At 58.1% G+C, this 16,047-nt stretch overlaps 1 protein-coding gene across 1 annotated transcript in view; it reads right to left on the reverse strand.

The window, feature by feature from the left end:
- Positions 1–16,047, reverse strand: part of ZNF618 (zinc finger protein 618) — an 83,996-nt gene that overhangs the window by 35,716 nt on the left and 32,233 nt on the right.

Below are 16,047 nucleotides of genomic sequence, written 5' to 3' on the forward strand. Positions count from 1 at the left end.
CCTGAAGGGCTCCAGGAGAGCTGGGGAGGGACTCTGGACAAGGGCTGGGAGTGCCAGGCTGAGGAACAATGGCTTTGAGCTGGGAGAGGAGAGACTGAGAGTGGAGAGGAGGAAGAGGTTGTTGAGAGTGAGGCTGGGGAGGCTCTGGCACAGGCTGCCCAGGGAGGCTGTGGCTGCCTCCTGCCTGGAGGTGTTTCAGGCCAGGCTGGCTGAGGCCTTGAGCAAGCTGGGCTGGTGGGAGGGGTCCCTGCCCATGGCAGGGGGGTGGCACTGGATGCTCTCTGAGGTCCCTTCCAACCCAAGGGCATCTGTGAATCTGAGAACATGTTCCCAGCAGTGGCAGGCAGCAGCAGCTGCTTTCCTTAGGGCCCCAGTGGCTCCTGCTCTAGAAACCCAAGCAGGGAAGGGCAGCACTGAGGAATGTGTTGCAGGGTCAGGAATTCTCTCTCCCCAGCTAGGAATCCAGATCACTTTTCCTACCTTCCTAACTGCAGCAATCTGAGCCCACAAGACCTGGGTGCAAAGGAGTTCCCTCCAGGCTGCAGAGCTGTGTGCAGCAGGCAGCAGATCCCACCAAGGGGCCAGCACGCTGGGGGCTCCAGAGCAGGCTCTGGGGGCTTCTTAAGGACTTCTCCAAGGTGAAGAACAATTCCCACTGTGACCCAGAATCCAGACTGACCTCTTAAAGAGAAGAAGCCCCAGAAGCTGCTCAGTAGAGAAGCTCTCACAGCAGCTGGGCACTCTGCAGGTACCCTTGAATCCCAAGAGATGCTCTGGGAGAGCACTGCAGAAGCAGAGCCTAGCAGGGGCAGCCTCCATACATGGAAGGCTACAACTGCTGAATGCAGACAGACTGCCACAGCCTGCTGAGCTGTTCCTGAAATCCAGCAGTGTACCAGGTCCCCATCAAGAAAAGTGAAGGCAGAGAGGGCAGCACTGCTTGGCCTGCTCCCTGCTCAGGTTGGCACAGGCACACCACAAGGCTGGAGGATGGCAAAGGAAGCACCAGACTCCAGGAACTGCACATTCCTGCCTCACCTCGGGGTACCAGGGTTCCCCAAACAGCTCATAAAGCCCAGCAGCACCTCTGGAAGGGCAAGGGATGGATATCTTAAGGCCACTGCAACACAAGAGTCTGTCACTGCTCTGAGCCTGTGACATTGCTGTCCCCAAACAGGCTGAGTGAGGCTCATGTGACAGCCAAGCATCAGCATCACCCCTCCAGCCACAGCCAGGGGATCTCAGGACAGCTCATGAGACGCTCTGCTGCTCAGTTTCACATCCCTCAGCTGCTTCCTGAAACCCTGCTGGCAGGTCTGGAGTGCTGCAGGTGACAAGCAGGGGTCTGGAGCTGGTGAGTGGCTGTGGAGCAGCACAGGAGGACAGCAGCGTCCTCCCTGGCCTCTCTGCCTCACTGGAAGGAGCCACCAGCAGCTCCAGCATTCAGGAAGAGCCACAGCCACCACGACTAAACCAGCTGGGGCCAAGGAGGAGCACAGGCTGGCATGGTCTGAGGTATGTGCTGCTTGCCACTGGCAAACACCTTTGTGTCCAGAGCACAGATCCTGAGCAGCCTCCCCAGAGGCTTCACAGTGCGGCTCCTGCTTCCTTACGGCACAGCAGGGAGTAAAAACATCTGGGACCCTCACTTGCTTCTGTGGTTTCCACCCAGGGCAGCACAAAGACAGCTCTGGAGAGAGGCTTCTTCTCCCTTCCCGCAGCCAGAGGGGCACCTAGATGGAAAGGAAGATGTTTATGGCTTCCTAAGCTGCAGGACACCCCCGCCCAGGACAGCTCCCTCGGCCAAGCCCGCTGGCACCTCCAGCAGCTGCCTTCTAGATGCTGGCCTGGCACTTGGAGAGAGGCAGAATGCAGCTGTGCAGACACTGCTCACTTCAAGTGTGGTCTCAGAGTCAGGAGCTTTACAGCTGCATCTCACAGCCAGGCAGAGAGCTGCCAGCACAACCAGCTGCAGTCTCCATCGGAGCTCAACCTCAAGGTGTCAAATGGCAAAACTCCTTGCAAAGGGAGCAGGACTGAGCCCAAAGTCAGCAGCAACCCCTTAAGGGGATTAAAGGATCCAGAGTTACATTAGCAAGGATTAAATAACAATAAAATGCAGACATCTGGAAAGGAGAGGAGGCCTCACACAGCAGCACAGGCCAGCTCCTAACCCAGCCTTAGGGAAATGCCTTCCCTCAGGGCAGGCTCTTCCTCCCCACAGGCACTGGGCCTCTGTCAGGACCACAGGAGACACACAGGCACACACTGGCTGAACCCAGAATGAAGCCTTCCATGCTTGGCAAAGGAGGGACCTGAGGCTGCAAGCTGCCAAGAGCGAGGTCATCGCACAACCCCATCCAAAGCAGCCAAACATGCTGGGCCCAGCTCACCCTCACAGCACCCTCCCGTGGCTTGGGTTGGAAGGGACCTTCAAGATCACCCAGTGCCAACCCCCTGCCATGGGCAGGGATACCTCCCACCAGCCCAGCTTGCTCAAGGCCTCATCCAGCCTGGCCTTCAACACCCCCAGGCAGGAGGCAGCCACAGCCTCCCTGGGCAGCCTGTGCCAGAGTCTCCCCAGCCTCACTCTCAACAATTTCTTCCTCCTCTCCACTCTCAGTCTCTCCTCTCCCAGCTCAAAGCCATTGTTCCTCAGCCTGGCACTCCCAGCCCTTGGCCAGAGTCCCTCCCCAGCTCTCCTGGAGCCCTTCAGGTCCTGCAAGGCTGCTCTGAGGTCTGCCTGGAGCCTTCTCTTCTCCAGGCTGCACAGCCCCAACTCTCCCAGCCTGGCCCCACAGGGGAGGGTCTGCAGCCCTCTGATCATCTCTGTGGCCTCCTCTGGAGCCTCTCCAGCAGCTCCAGGTCCTTCTTGTGCTGGGGGCCCCAGAGCTGGAGGCAGTGCTGCAGGTGGGGGCTGAGCAGAGCAGAGGGGCAGAATCCCCTCCCTTGTCCTTCCAGTGAGCAGAGGCTGTGACAGGTGAGGCCAGGGAGCCACAGGCTCTTGCTGGGTTTCTCCCAGAAGCATTTCAGAGCTCAGCTCCTAGGAAGAGCTGCTGCAGATGCACTCAGTAGCTCCAGGGCTGGCTTCAGCCTGCAGCCTTGGTTAAGCTGCTCTCAAGAGCTGGCCAGGGAAGGCTCTAAGTCTGTGATCCCTCATCCAAACCACATCAGCTGAACACATCAGCAGGCTGGGGACTGAACAGCAGGGCTGGATGTGATCCCTCCAGTTTGCAAACCTGATGCCAGACTAGCAGGGAATTCCCTCCAGAGGGGGAACATCCTAACTGGATCTTTCAGATGCATTGCTCTTGCTCAGAGCAGGCTGATGGCCACTCTGGGCCACTGTCAGTAACACACTGCTGGGAGAAGGTGTTTTGGGTGCTGCTCACTGGATGATGAGAGAGAAGAGAGTCCCCAGGTGTCTGCAGGATGTTACACACCAGGCAGTTTCCTTCTCCCACAGCTAACACCCACAGAGGCAGCAGATATCAGCAATGTGAAGTGGAAACAACCCAACATGAGCATCACCACAGAGCCACACATTGCCCTAGGGTGGAAGGGAGCCTCAAAGGTCATCCTGGCCAACCCCCCTGCAGGCAGCAGGGACACTTCCAACCAGATGAGGCTGCCCAAGTCTGAGCTTGAATGTCTGCAGGGACAGAGCCTCAATCACCCCCCTGGGCAGCCTGTGCCAGGCTCTCCCCAGCCTCACTGTGCAGAACTTCCTCCTGATGTCCAACCTAACTCTGCCCTGCTCCACTTTCAAACCATTGCCTCTCCTCCTATCCCCACAGCCCCTTCTGAACAGTCCCTCCCCAGCCTGCCTGCAGCCCCCCTGCAGATACTGAGATGCAGCTCTAAGGTCTCCCTGGAGCCTTCTCTTCTCCAGGCTGCACAGCCCCAGCTCTCCCAGCCTGGCCCCACAGCAGAGGTTCTGCAGCCTCCTCTGGACCCTCTCCAGCAGGTCCAGGTCATTTCAGTGGCCTCCTCTGGACCCTCTCCAGCAGGTCCAGGTCCTTCCTGTGCTGGGGGTCCCAGAGCTGGACCCTGCCCTGCAGGTGAGGTCTCCCCAGAGCAGAGCAGAGGGGCAGGATCCTCTCTCTCCATCTCTGGCAATGGGCACTGGCAGCACAGAAGGCCAAGGGCAGCCCAAGGCTGCCCTTGGCCTTCTGTGCTGCCAGTGCCCATTGCTGGCTCCTGTCTGGCTTCTCCCCCCCAGCACCCCCAAGTCCTTCTCTGCAGTGCTGCTCTCATCACCTCCCAGCTGATCATCTTGGCCCTGTCAAGACCCAGGCCAGGCAGGCTCTACAGCACAGCTCAGCCACAGCAGACAACACAATGCCCAGCAGCAGATCACTTCCACACCTCTTCACTCTCTGTCACTTCAGGGCACTGCTGGCTTCTCTGTTAGTCAAACTGTAAAGGGAACCTAAAGGCTGCTGGGCAGAGCAGGCTGAGGTGCTGCTACCAGCAGCTTACCCACGGGCAGCCTCAGCCTTGCATGGTTAACTTCTTGTGCTGGTCTGAGCCAGACCAGAACTGATCCTGCTCAGTGCTGTCCTTGCCCAGCTCAGGCTCTGCTCCCTGAGGCATTTTCTGCAGCTCAGGGCAGGTTGGCACAGCCAGGAGCTGCTCCTGGCAGGCAGAAGCTGGTGAGGAGAGCTCCTGCCCAGGGCTGGGCTGCAGAAAGGCTCTGCCTGGGACCAAGGGCACTGCCACAGCTCGTGCCCCACCCTGGGGTGCAGGAAGGCAGAGGTGGCATCTGCAGGGAGGAGAGGACAGGACAGGGACAGAGGTTGTTCTCTGACCTGGCTCTTTGCTCCCAGGTCAAAGAGCAGTTTGGGGTTCAGTTATTGGCTACCAGGAGCTGAGACCCTCAGACCCTCAACTTGAAGATGTCTCTGCTCACTACAGGGAGGCTGGACAAGGTGACCTTTGAAGGTCCCTTACAGCCCAACCCATTCTGTGGTTCTCAAGCCCAGGAGATCCACGCAGAGCTCAGATCCCAGACGGGATCTGCTCCACGGGGCTGGAAGCTGCCATCCCAGTTGAGGTTTCCCAACCAACCCCACGCCCTGGCTCCAGGCCCCGTTCCCAGTTCAGACTCAGCCTCCTGCCTCAGTTTCCCACCCCCCAGATCCGCCCCATCAGGGCAGGCTCCCGAGTTTCCGAGGCAAGATCCCATCCCCTCCTGACGGGGAGGAGAGACCCAGCTCCCTCCCAGCGCAGGGAGGTGACGATGGGGAGCTGCGCTGCGGAACGGAGCCAGAGCACAGGATTCATTAGAGCCCAATTAGGATATCCAGCTCCCAGGGAAGGGCCCTGCAATGCCCACTGATTTGAGGTGTCCTCAGCTTTGGTTTCCACCAGCAGCCCAGCTGGGTGGGGAAGAGCCCAGCTGGGACACAGGCACGGGGCACGAACCCCCAGCCGGGGCACAGACCCCCTTCAGCACCCCTGCTCCGTCACCACCGCCCTGAGTGAAGCCCCTTGGCCAAGGGCCACCACCTCTTGCTGTGTCACCACCTCCTGCAGCAGGGTCCTGAGATTATTTATAGCAAAAGAATGGAGTTGGTGATTTCAGGCAGGGATATTTACAGGAAAACAATGATTTGGTGATTTCAAGCAGGGATATTTATATAGCAAAAGAATGATCTGGGGAGGTGTTCAAGAGGGGATTGGATGTGGCACTTGGTGCCATGGTCTAGTAGTCAGGAGGTCTTGGGTGACAGGTTGGACTTGATCATCTCTGAGGTCTTTTCCAACCTTATTGATTCTATGATTCTGTGATTCTAGGTGACCCTCAGCTGCCCAGCAAGGGATTGCAGCCCATGGAGGGCATCTGCAGGAGAAGCTGAGGGATCACCAGGGTCAAACCTCTTCTTCACTGCCCAGTGTCCCAGGAGGGCTCTGTTCTGCCTCTGATCCTGAATCCAGTTCCCAGCTGCTGCTGAGTCCAGTCTGGCACTTCCCAGTGCCTGCCCCCAGCATCAGTGGTGCCAATGATGCCATCACTGCCAGCAGGGGTTGGGCTCCACATTGGTTTGTGTCTGCCTCTGCTCCATTGGATTGCTCCCATTCCCATCCCAGCTGGCTCAGTCTCTTTCCCACCCCATCAGTCTCTCTCCCTCCTTCCCTTTCCCTTCTGTCTGGGAAGCAGAGGAGTTCACAGAGAGCCTCTGGCTGGTGACCAGCCCAGCCCTGACCCTTGTCCCTTGTCCATGATGAAGCTGCTGATGCAGGAAGCCTTCTCTCCTCTCTCAAGAAGGATGCTGATGTCTGTCTGAAGTGAAAAGCTCAGCTCAGCCTTGCTGTGGGGTCATGCACAGCACCCAGCCCAGGCTGCTTTCTTTGACCCTCCTTTTGCAGCCCAGCTGGCTGGGAAGATGCTGCTGGCTGTTAACACAGCTGCTGAGGGGAGATGAGGGAGCACTGAGAGGTTCAGAAAGGAAAAGCAAAGCTCATCCTGACTTTTCCCTACTCATCTGTCCACCACTGTCAACTCTGTCCCTGCTGTGATTTCCAGATGGGAATTCAGATGGAATACACAGTCTCACAGTCTCACAGTATAACTTAGGTTGGAAAGGACCTCGAGGATCATCGAGTCCAACCTATCAACACAGACCCCATGACTAAACCATGGCACCAAGTGCCACATCCAATCCCCTCTGGAACACTTCCAGGGATGGGGACTCCACCACCTCCCTGGGCAGCACATCCCAATGACCAATGACTCTGTCAGTGAAGAACTTTCTCCTCACCTCGAGTCTAAACCTCCCCTGGCACAGCTTGAGACTGTGTCCTCTTGTTCTGGTGCTGGCTGCCTGGGAGTAGAGACCAACCCCTTCCTGGCCACAACCACCCCTGAGGGAGTTGTAGAGGGCAATGAGGTCACCCCTGAGCCTCCTCTTCTCCAGGCTAAGCAACCCCAGCTCCCTCAGCCTCTCCTCACAGGGCTGTGCTCCAGACCCCTCCCCAGCCTTGTTGCCCTTCTCTGGACACCTTCAAGTCTCTCAACGTCCTTCTTAAACTGAGGAGCCCAGAACTGGACACAGGACTCCAGGTGTGGCCTAACCAAAGCAGAGTACAGGGGCACAATGACCTCCCTGCTCCTGCTGGCCACTCTTCCTGATGCAGGCCAGGATGCCATTGGCCCTCTTGGCCCCCTGGGCACACTGCTGGCTCATGTTCAGGCAGCTGTCAATCAGCACCCCCAGGTCCCTCTCTGTTTGGCAGCTCTCAGCCACTCTGCCCCCAGCCTGTAGCTCTGCATGGGGTTGCCGTAGCCAAAGTGCAACCCCTGGCACTTGGACTTGTTGAATGCCATCCTGTTGGCCTCTGCCCATCTGTCCAGCCTGGCAAGGTCCCTCTGCAGAGCCTTTCTGCCCTCTAACTGACCAACATCTGCTCCTAACTTGGTGTCAGCTGCAAACTTGCTGATGACTGACTCAATGCCCTCATCCAGATCATCAATGAAGATGTTAAAGAGCACAGGGCCCAGCACTGATCCCTGGGGCACACCACTGGTGCCTGGCTGCCAGCTGGCTGTGGCACCATTCACCACCACTCTCTGGGCCCGGCCCTCCAGCCAATTCCTAGCCCACTGTCTAGTGTCCCAAGTGGGAAGGAAAAGGGAGAGGTGAATGACTCTGCAGCACTGCAGAAGAGATCCTGACTCCATGAAACTTCACAAAGAACAAACCTGCACTGAGGAAAGGCAGGAAGGATACAGAAACCTTCTTGGAAATCCAGAAGGCCAGAGGCTGGTCCTGCACTTGGGTCACAACAACCTCCTGCAGTGCTCCAAGCTGGGAGGGGAGGGGCTGGAAAGTGCCCAGCAGAGAAAGGCCTGGGGGTGCTGGGTGACAGTGGCTGGGGATGAGCCAGGGGGTGCCCAGTGGCCAAGAAGGCCACCAGCAGCTTGGCCTGGAGCAGCAATGGTGTGGCAGCAGGAGCAGGGCAGGGATTGCCCTCCTGTGGTGGGCACTGGGGAGGCCACAGCTTGAGTCTTGGGTTCAGTTTTGGGCCTCTCACTCCAAGGAAACTGAGGACTGGAGCATGGTAGGACTCTGCATGGTAGGGGTTTGTGTCCATAGCAGAGGTTTGGACTCCTTACTCCAAGAAGGACATTGAGAGGCTGGAGCAGGTCCAGAGAAGGGCAACCAAGCTGGGGAAGGGTCTGGAGAACAGGGCTGGGGAGGAGCAGCTGAGGGAGCTGGGGGTGTTCAGGCTGGAGAAGAGGAGGCTGAGGGAGACCTCATTGCTCTCTGCAGCTCCCTGAGAGGAGGCTGGAGCCAGCTGGGGCTTGGGCTCTGCTCCCTTGTAACAACAAACAGGACAAGAGGAAGCAGCCTCAGGCTGCCCCAGGGGAGGTTTAAGCTGGACATTAGAAGAAACTTCTTCCCTGCAAGGCTTCTCAAAGCCTGGCACAGGCTGCCCAGGGAGGAGGCTGAATCCCCACCCCTGGAGGTGTTTCCCAGAGGCAGAGCTGTGGTGCTGAGGCCATGGCTCAGCCCCAGCCTTGGCAGTTAGAGAATGGTTGGAGTGGATGGTATCAGAGTGCTGGTTTCAACCAAAGCAATTGTTCTGTGAAGATTTCTCCACACTGCAGAGCCCAGCACTGAGTTCCTTTATTGATTTCTTACTGCCCTCCTTTTTCATCTTGGTCTCAGCCCACTGGCTGTTTCAACTGGGAGATGAACCTATTCACCTGGCTGGCAGGCAAAGGGCACTCCAAAGAGACTTCAGCTACCTAAGATGCAAACACCTGACGATAAGAACCTCCATTTCTAGAGCTCTGCCCAGGGAGCAGAGCCATGAAATAACAACACTGAAAAAGGAATCCCCAAGCTGTAAATGGATCTGGGGGGGCTGGACACAGCCTCACAATGAACACTGCAAGGGGGTCCTGAGCTCTGCCCAGCTCAGCAGAGAACCTTCCTTTGTGGGGCTGCTCAGCCTGGAGAAGAGAAGGCTCCAGGCAGACCTCAGAGCAGCCTTGCAGGACCTGAAGGGCTCCAGGAGAGCTGGGGAGGGACTCTGGACAAGGGCTGGGAGAACCAGGCCTTGAGCTGGAAGCTGCAGCATTGGGGTTAGACAACAGGAAGCAATTCTTCCCCATGAGGGTGGTGAGACACTGGAGCAGGCTCCAAGTCTGGAAGTGTTCAAAGCCAGGCTGGACGAGGCCCTGAGCAACCTGGGCTGGGGGCAGGTGTCTGGATGATCTCGAGGGTCCCCTCCAACCCAAAGCACTCCATGAATCTATCATCCTGTGCTCTGTTAGCCCCCCAAAAGTACAAGGAACTAAAAAGGCTAATGTTTACTTCCAGGAGATACTGGGTTTGTAAAGCACAGAATCACTGAGGGTGGGAAAAGGCCTTCAAGGTCACTGAGTCCAACTGCACCTCAGCTGCCACCACCACTCCACTAGATCCTGAAGCACCAAAGCCACACATTTCCTGAACCCCTCCAGGCAGAAGTGGTTGGGTTGGAAAAGGCCTCTAAGATCACCCAGTCCAACATCAACCCAACCCCACCATGGCCACTAAACCATGGCCCCAAGTGCCACAGCCACAGCTTTCTTCAACCCCTCCAGGCATGGGGACTCCATCACCTCCCTGGGCAGCCTCTGCCAATCATAGTATCATAGAATCAGTCAGGGTTGGAAAGGACCACAAGGATCATCCAGTTCCAACCCCCCTGCCATGGGCAGGGACACCCCACACTACATCAGCCTGGCCACAGCCTCAGCCAGCCTGGCCTTAAACACCTCCAGGGCTGGGGCCTCGACCACCTCCCTGCACAACCCATTCCAGGGCTTCACCACTCTCATGGGGAAGAACTTCCTCCTCCCCTCCAGCCTCAATCTCCCCACCTCCAGCTTCATTCCATTCCCCCTAGTCCTATCACTGCCTGAGATCCTGAGCAGTCCCTCCCCAGCCTTCCTGGAGCCCCCTTCAGATCCTGGAAGGCCACAATGAGGTCACCTGGGAGCCTTCTCTTCTCCAGACTGAACAGCCCCAACTCCTTCAGTCTGTCCTCACAGCAGAGCAGCTCCAGCCCTCTGCTCATCCTCCTGGCCCTGCTCTGGACACCTTCCAGCACCTCCACAATCCCTCTTGCCATAGGGGCTCCAGAGCTGAAGGCAGGACTCCAGGTGGGGTCTCCCCAGAGCTGAGCAGAGGGGGAGAATCACCTCCCTTGCCCTGCTGGCCACACTTCTCCTGCTGCAGCCCAGGCTCTGGTTGGCTTTCTGGGCTGCAAGTGCACACTGAGAGCTCCTGGTGAGCTTCTCCTCCCCCAGCACCCCCAAGGCTCTCTCCTCAGGGCTGCTTTCCAGCCAGTCCCTGCCCAGCCTGGATTTGTGCCTGGGATTGCCTCCACCCAGCTGCAGGACCCTGCCCTTGGTCTTGTTGAAGCTCCTGAGGTTGGCTTGTGCCCACCTCTCCAGCCTGTCCAGCTCCCTCTGGATGGATCCCTTCACTCTTGGAGCACACATTTTTCCTCACCTCCAACCTAAGCCTCCCCTGGCACAATTTCAGGTCCTATCACCAGTGAGATACTTGGGAGAAGAGCCCAACCCCACGCCCCCACTGCAACCTCCTTCCAGGGAGCTGCAGAGAGCAATGAGGCCTGCCCTGAGCCTCCTCTTCTTCAGACTAAACAATAGCAGCTCCCTCAGCTGCTCCTCATGTGATGCCCTCCAAACCTCTCCCCAGCCTTGTTGCTCTTTTCTGGACACCCTCCAGCACCTCAAGGTCTTTCTTGCTCTGTAGCACCCAGAGCTGAACCCAGCACTCAAGCTGTGGCCTCAAATCTGAATGAGCAAAAGTAATCAAGAAATGGAATGGAATGAAACAGAAGGGGAGGGGAGGGGAGGGGAGGGGAAGGGAGGGGAAGGGAAGGGAAGGGGAGGGGAGGGGAGGGAAGGGGAGGGAAGGGGAGGGAAGGGGAGGGAAGGGGAGGGAAGGGGAGGGAAGGGGAGGGAAGGGGAGGGAAGGGGAGGGAAGGGGAGGGAAGGGGAGGGAAGGGGAGGGAAGGGGAGGGGGAGGGGAGGGGAGGGGAGGGGAGGGGAGGGGAGGGGAGGGGAGGGGAGGGGAGGGGAGGGGAGGGGAGGGGAGGGGAGGGGAGGGGAGGGAAGGGGAGGGGAGGGGAGGGAAGGGGAGGGGAGGGGAGGGGAGGGGAGGGGAGGGGAGGGGAGGGGAGGGGAGGGGAGGGGAGGGGAGGGGAGGGGAGGGGAGGGGAGGGGAGGGGAGGGGAGGGGAGAATTAACCAGGTTGGAAAAGGCCTTCAAGATCATCCAGTCCAACCTATCACCCAGCACCATCTGGTCAACTCAACCATGGCACCAAGGGCCTCATCCAGGCTCTTCCTAAACACCTCCAGGGATGGGGACTCCACCACCTCCCTGGGCAGCACATTCCCATGGCCAATCTCTCTTGCTGGGAAGAATTTCTTCCTCACCTCCAGCCTGAACCTCCCCTGGTGCAGCAAAGATGCTAAAAGTTCTTCATTAACCTTAAATTAACAGCAGCACAACCACTTCCAGGTCTCTTACCCCCTCAGTCAGAGCATCAAAGCCCTCAGACCCTGGATCTGTCAGGTGTGGGCAAGAGAACCTTGCTTTGGAAGGTTTGGATGCCAGGGGCTGGCATTCACAGCCCTCAGGACGTGGTGCACATGCAGGGCCATCAGCACCATGCCCCCAACACAGGAAGCTGCAAGGCCCACTCCAGACCACATCCTCACTCCCAACCTTTCCCTGCTTTTGTCAAGCCAGTCCCCTCCCAGGCTGAACTTTCCCATGCTTAGGCAGAGCCCAAAGGGAAATGTCTCATCAAAGCTCAGGCCAAGCAGTTCTGATATCCTGGGGTTGTGAAAGAGTCACTCTGGAGGCCAAGGGCTCAGGCCCAGCCAGCATGGAGTTAGGAAGGGCAGGTCCTGCCTCACCAACCTGAGCTCCTTCCATGCCCAGGTGATGCCTGCTGGATGTGGGGCAGGCTGTGGATGTGGTCTGCCTGGACCTCAGCAAGGCCTTTGCCACCATCCCCCACAGCAAACTCCTGGCCAAGCTGTCAGCCCCTGGCTGGGACAGCAGCTCTCTGAGCTGGGTTAGGAACTGGCTGGAGGCTGAGCCCAGAGAGTGGTGGTGAATGGTGCCACAGCCAGCTGGCAGCCAGGCACCAGTGCTGTGCCCCAGGGAGCAGTGCTGGGCCCTGTACTCTTTAACATCTTCACTGATGATCTGGATGAAGGCATTGAGTCCATCAGCAGTAAATGTGCAGATGACAGCAAGCTGGGGGCAGGAGTTGATCTGCTGGAGGGTAGAGAGGCTCTGCAGAAGGACCTTGCCAGGCTGGACAGAGGGGCAGAGGCCAAGGGCAGGAGATTGAACACATCCAAGTGCCAGGTGCTGCACTTTGGCCACAGCAACCCCAGGCAGTACTACAGGCTGGGGGCAGAGTGGCTGAGAGCAGCCAGGCAGAGAGGGACCTGGGGGTGCTGGTTGATGGTAGGCTGAACATGAGGCTGCAGTGTGCCCAGGCAGCCAAGAGGGCCAATGGCATCCTGGCCTGCATCAGGAACAGTGTGGCCAGCAGGAGCAGGGAGGTCATTCTGCCCCTGTACACTGCACTGGTTAGGCCACACCTTGAGTCCTGTGTCCAGTTCTGGGCTCCTCAGGTTAGGAAGGAGGTTGAGCTGCTGGAAGGTGTCCAGAGAAGGGCAAGAAAGCTGGGGAGGGGTCTGGAGCACAGCCCTGTGAGGAGAGGCTGAGGGAGCTGGGGTTGCTTAGCCTGGAGAAGAGGAGGCTCAGGGGAGACCTTCTTGCTCTCTGCAACTCCCTGCAGGGAGGTTGTAGCCAGGTGGGGGTTGGGCTCTTCTCCCAGGCCCCCAGCACCAGAACAAGAGGACACAGTCTTAAGCTGTGCCAGGGGAGGTTTAGGCTAGAGGGGAGGAGAAAATTCTTCCCAGAGAGAGTTGTTGGCCATTGGGATGTGCTGCCCAGGGAGGTGGTGGAGTCCCCATCCCTGGAGGTGTTCCAGAGGGGATTGGATGTGGCACTTGGTGCCATGGTTTAGTCCTGAGGTCTGTGTTGACAGCTTGGACTCGATGATCCTCGAGGTCTCTTCCAACCTTGGTGATCCTGTGACACTGTGATACTACTGAAATGAGCAAGGGCCACATGACAGAACCACAGAATGCTCTGGGTGGGAAGGGACCTTCAAGATCATCTGGTTGTAAGCCCCCTGCCATGAGCAGGGACACTTCCCACCAGCCCAGCTTGCTCAAGGCCTCACCCAGCCTGGCCTTGTGTCCCAAGGTGGTCTAAGGAGGCAGAGGCACCATGAGAAGCAGGATGTGGACAAAAGCTTAGGTGCCTATGAACCCCAGGATGCTTCAGGCTTCACAGGCAACCACCAGACTCAGTTTACCTTTGAGCCCTGCAGGCCAGTGCTGGTTATTCTGCAGCTGTTCTTGTACCCAAGTTCCTCTTGTGTACAGAAAAGACCAACTCCAAAGTCACAACCCATGACCACACAAACACCCTGCTAGGGAAAGCTCTTGGAGCTCATCCCCTCCAGCCACTCTCTAACTCTGCCAAGGCTGGGGCTGAAGCATGGCCCCCAGCACCACAGCTCTGCAGCTCTACACACCTCAGGGCTGGGGATTCAACCACCTCCCTGGGCAGCCTGTGCCAGGCTTGGAGAACACTTTCAGTGAATTCTCTTCTGATGTCCAACCTCAAGCTTCTGTGGTGCATGCTGAGGCCATTTCCTCTCAGTCTATACCTGATCCTAGGGAGCAGAGCCCAACCCCCACCTGGCTCCAGCCTCCTTCCAGGGAGCTGTAGAGAGCCAGAAGGTCTCCTCTGAGCCTCCTTGTCTCCAGTCTAAACAACCCCAGTTCCCTCAGCTGCTCCTCCCCAGCCCTGGTCTCCAGGCCCTTCATCAGCTTCTCCATTGCTCACCTCAGCACCTCAAGGTCCCTCTTGGAGTGAGGGCCCTGAAACTAAACAGCACTCCAGGAGTGGCCTCAGCAGTGCAGAATGCAGGGGGACAACCACTCCCCTGGAGGGAAGTCCTGAAGGGACTATGTGTAGCAGAGCTACAGATCTGGACACAGAGAAGGTTACCACAGTCCATGGCTGGCTGGTGGAAGATCCTCCTCCCCTTCACCTCCTGGGGATGGGCCCAAACCCAACCAGTCAGCAGGGAGAGCAGAGAGCAATGAGACCATTGTGGGTTCTCTTCCCAAGCCAAGCACAGCTCTCAGGACCAGGCCTGCTGACCCAACACCAGTGCCAGCCCAGCTCTCACAACTATTGCCCCCAGACTGTGCCTGTGCACTGCCCACAGCCTGCTCTGTGCCCCAGCACAGTGCCAAACCTGTGCAGGGCAGGGAGGATGCTCCCCAGGGCAGCCTCTGGCATGCTGGGGCAGGGAGTGAGGACCCCAGCTCGTGGTGGCTTCGGGCTGCCAAGCTTCTCCTGCGGAATGTCAGCAGCAGGGAGATGTTTTCACAAGGTCTGTAACTCCCCTAAACATGCCTGCAATTCCCATGGGGAATGATGGTGCAGGCCTGGCCCAAAGAGCTTCTTCCCAAGGACCACCAAAAGCCTGGAGCAAAGCCCAGAGGTGCCCAAGTGTCCTGGCCCAGACTGTCAGCCTCTTGCCCAGGGAGTTTGTGACCTCCATGTCAGACTGCCCAGCCCTGCCCAAGGGAAAGCAGCAAGCAGAAAGCTTTTCCCAAGCCTGCCCCCTCCCCTTCTGCTCTGCCAGCCAGAGTTGGTAGCAGCTGCAGAGGCCTTTCTATTAGCACATTAGCACTGTGGGCTGCTCAGTTGTCCTCTCTCTCCATGGGGGAATTCTGGCCTTGGACCCTGAGCCAAGGCTGGAAAGGCAGCTCCCAAAGCCATGCAGTCTAAGAGTGGGTCCCAGACAAAAGGGAGTCCCAGAGACATCAACTAGAGATTAAGGGCTGAAAATACCACAGATTTCCTCAAGGGAGTCTCCAAAGTGCCTCCCTGGCTGGCAAGCCTCAGCACCACTGCCTCCTCTCTAGGCAGGCAGCAAACCACCAACTGGCCACAGCTTGCCCCCTGTCTCCCTTCTCCCCAGGGACCCAAGGCCAGGCAGCAGCAGCCCCTTCTTCCCACAGGCCTTCAGACCACATTACAGCACAGCTTCACCCACCAGGCAGTAACTCATCCTCCTGACCAGCCAGGCATGAGTCGCTCCCAGCCCCAGCATGGAGGCTGCAGACTTTGCCTCCCAAGAACAGACACCTTCATGCCCCCAGGGCACAGCCAGCTGCCCCCAAAGCTGCTCTGGGGCCAGGCCAAGGCACCCTTGCTGTGCTCTGCAGCTGAGGTGCCTCCTCACTTGGCACACAAGGTTGCCTTCCTGAACACTTTGCAGGTGCCTGCTGCAGCTGCCTCCAGAAAGTCACTGTGGAGAAAACCTCAACAGCTCCTCCAAACCTGCAGCTCTGCTGCTCTGAACTGATGCCAAGGACACAGTGCTGCTCCAGGGAGCTCCTCACCCACAGGAGTTTGGGATTCCTAGATTCACAGAACGGGTTGGGTTGGAAGGGATATTAAAGCTCATCCAGCTCCAGCCCCCTGCCATGGGCAGGGACACCTCCCACCAGCTCAGCTTGCTCAAGGCCTCATCCAGCCTGGCCTTCAACACCTCCAGGCAGGAGGCAGCCACAGCCTCCCTGGGCAACCTGTGCCAGAGCCTCCCCAGCCTCATTCCAGAGAATTTCTCCCTCATCTCCACTCTCAGTCTCCCCTCTCCCAGCTCAAAGCCATTGTCCCTTGTCCTGATGCTCTCAGCCCTTGTCCAAAGTCCCTCCCCAGCCCTCCTGGAGCCCTTCAGGCATTGGAAGGCTGCTCTGAGACCTCCCTCTGCATTTCCACTTGATGACCCTGCCTGATGAGATCGCTGTTGCAGGCACCTGGGTTGGTTTGGCACAGCCTCACCAAGCGAGGGCCTGGCTGAGGAGCAGCAGGCACAAACCTCAGCAGGCTGAGCACCAGGC

Source organism: Melanerpes formicivorus, unplaced genomic scaffold (genome assembly GCF_026170545.1).
Source record: "Melanerpes formicivorus ecotype bairdi unplaced genomic scaffold, bMelFor1.0.p_v2 SCAF_77, whole genome shotgun sequence".
In the NCBI taxonomy this organism is placed as follows: domain Eukaryota; kingdom Metazoa; phylum Chordata; class Aves; order Piciformes; family Picidae; genus Melanerpes; species Melanerpes formicivorus.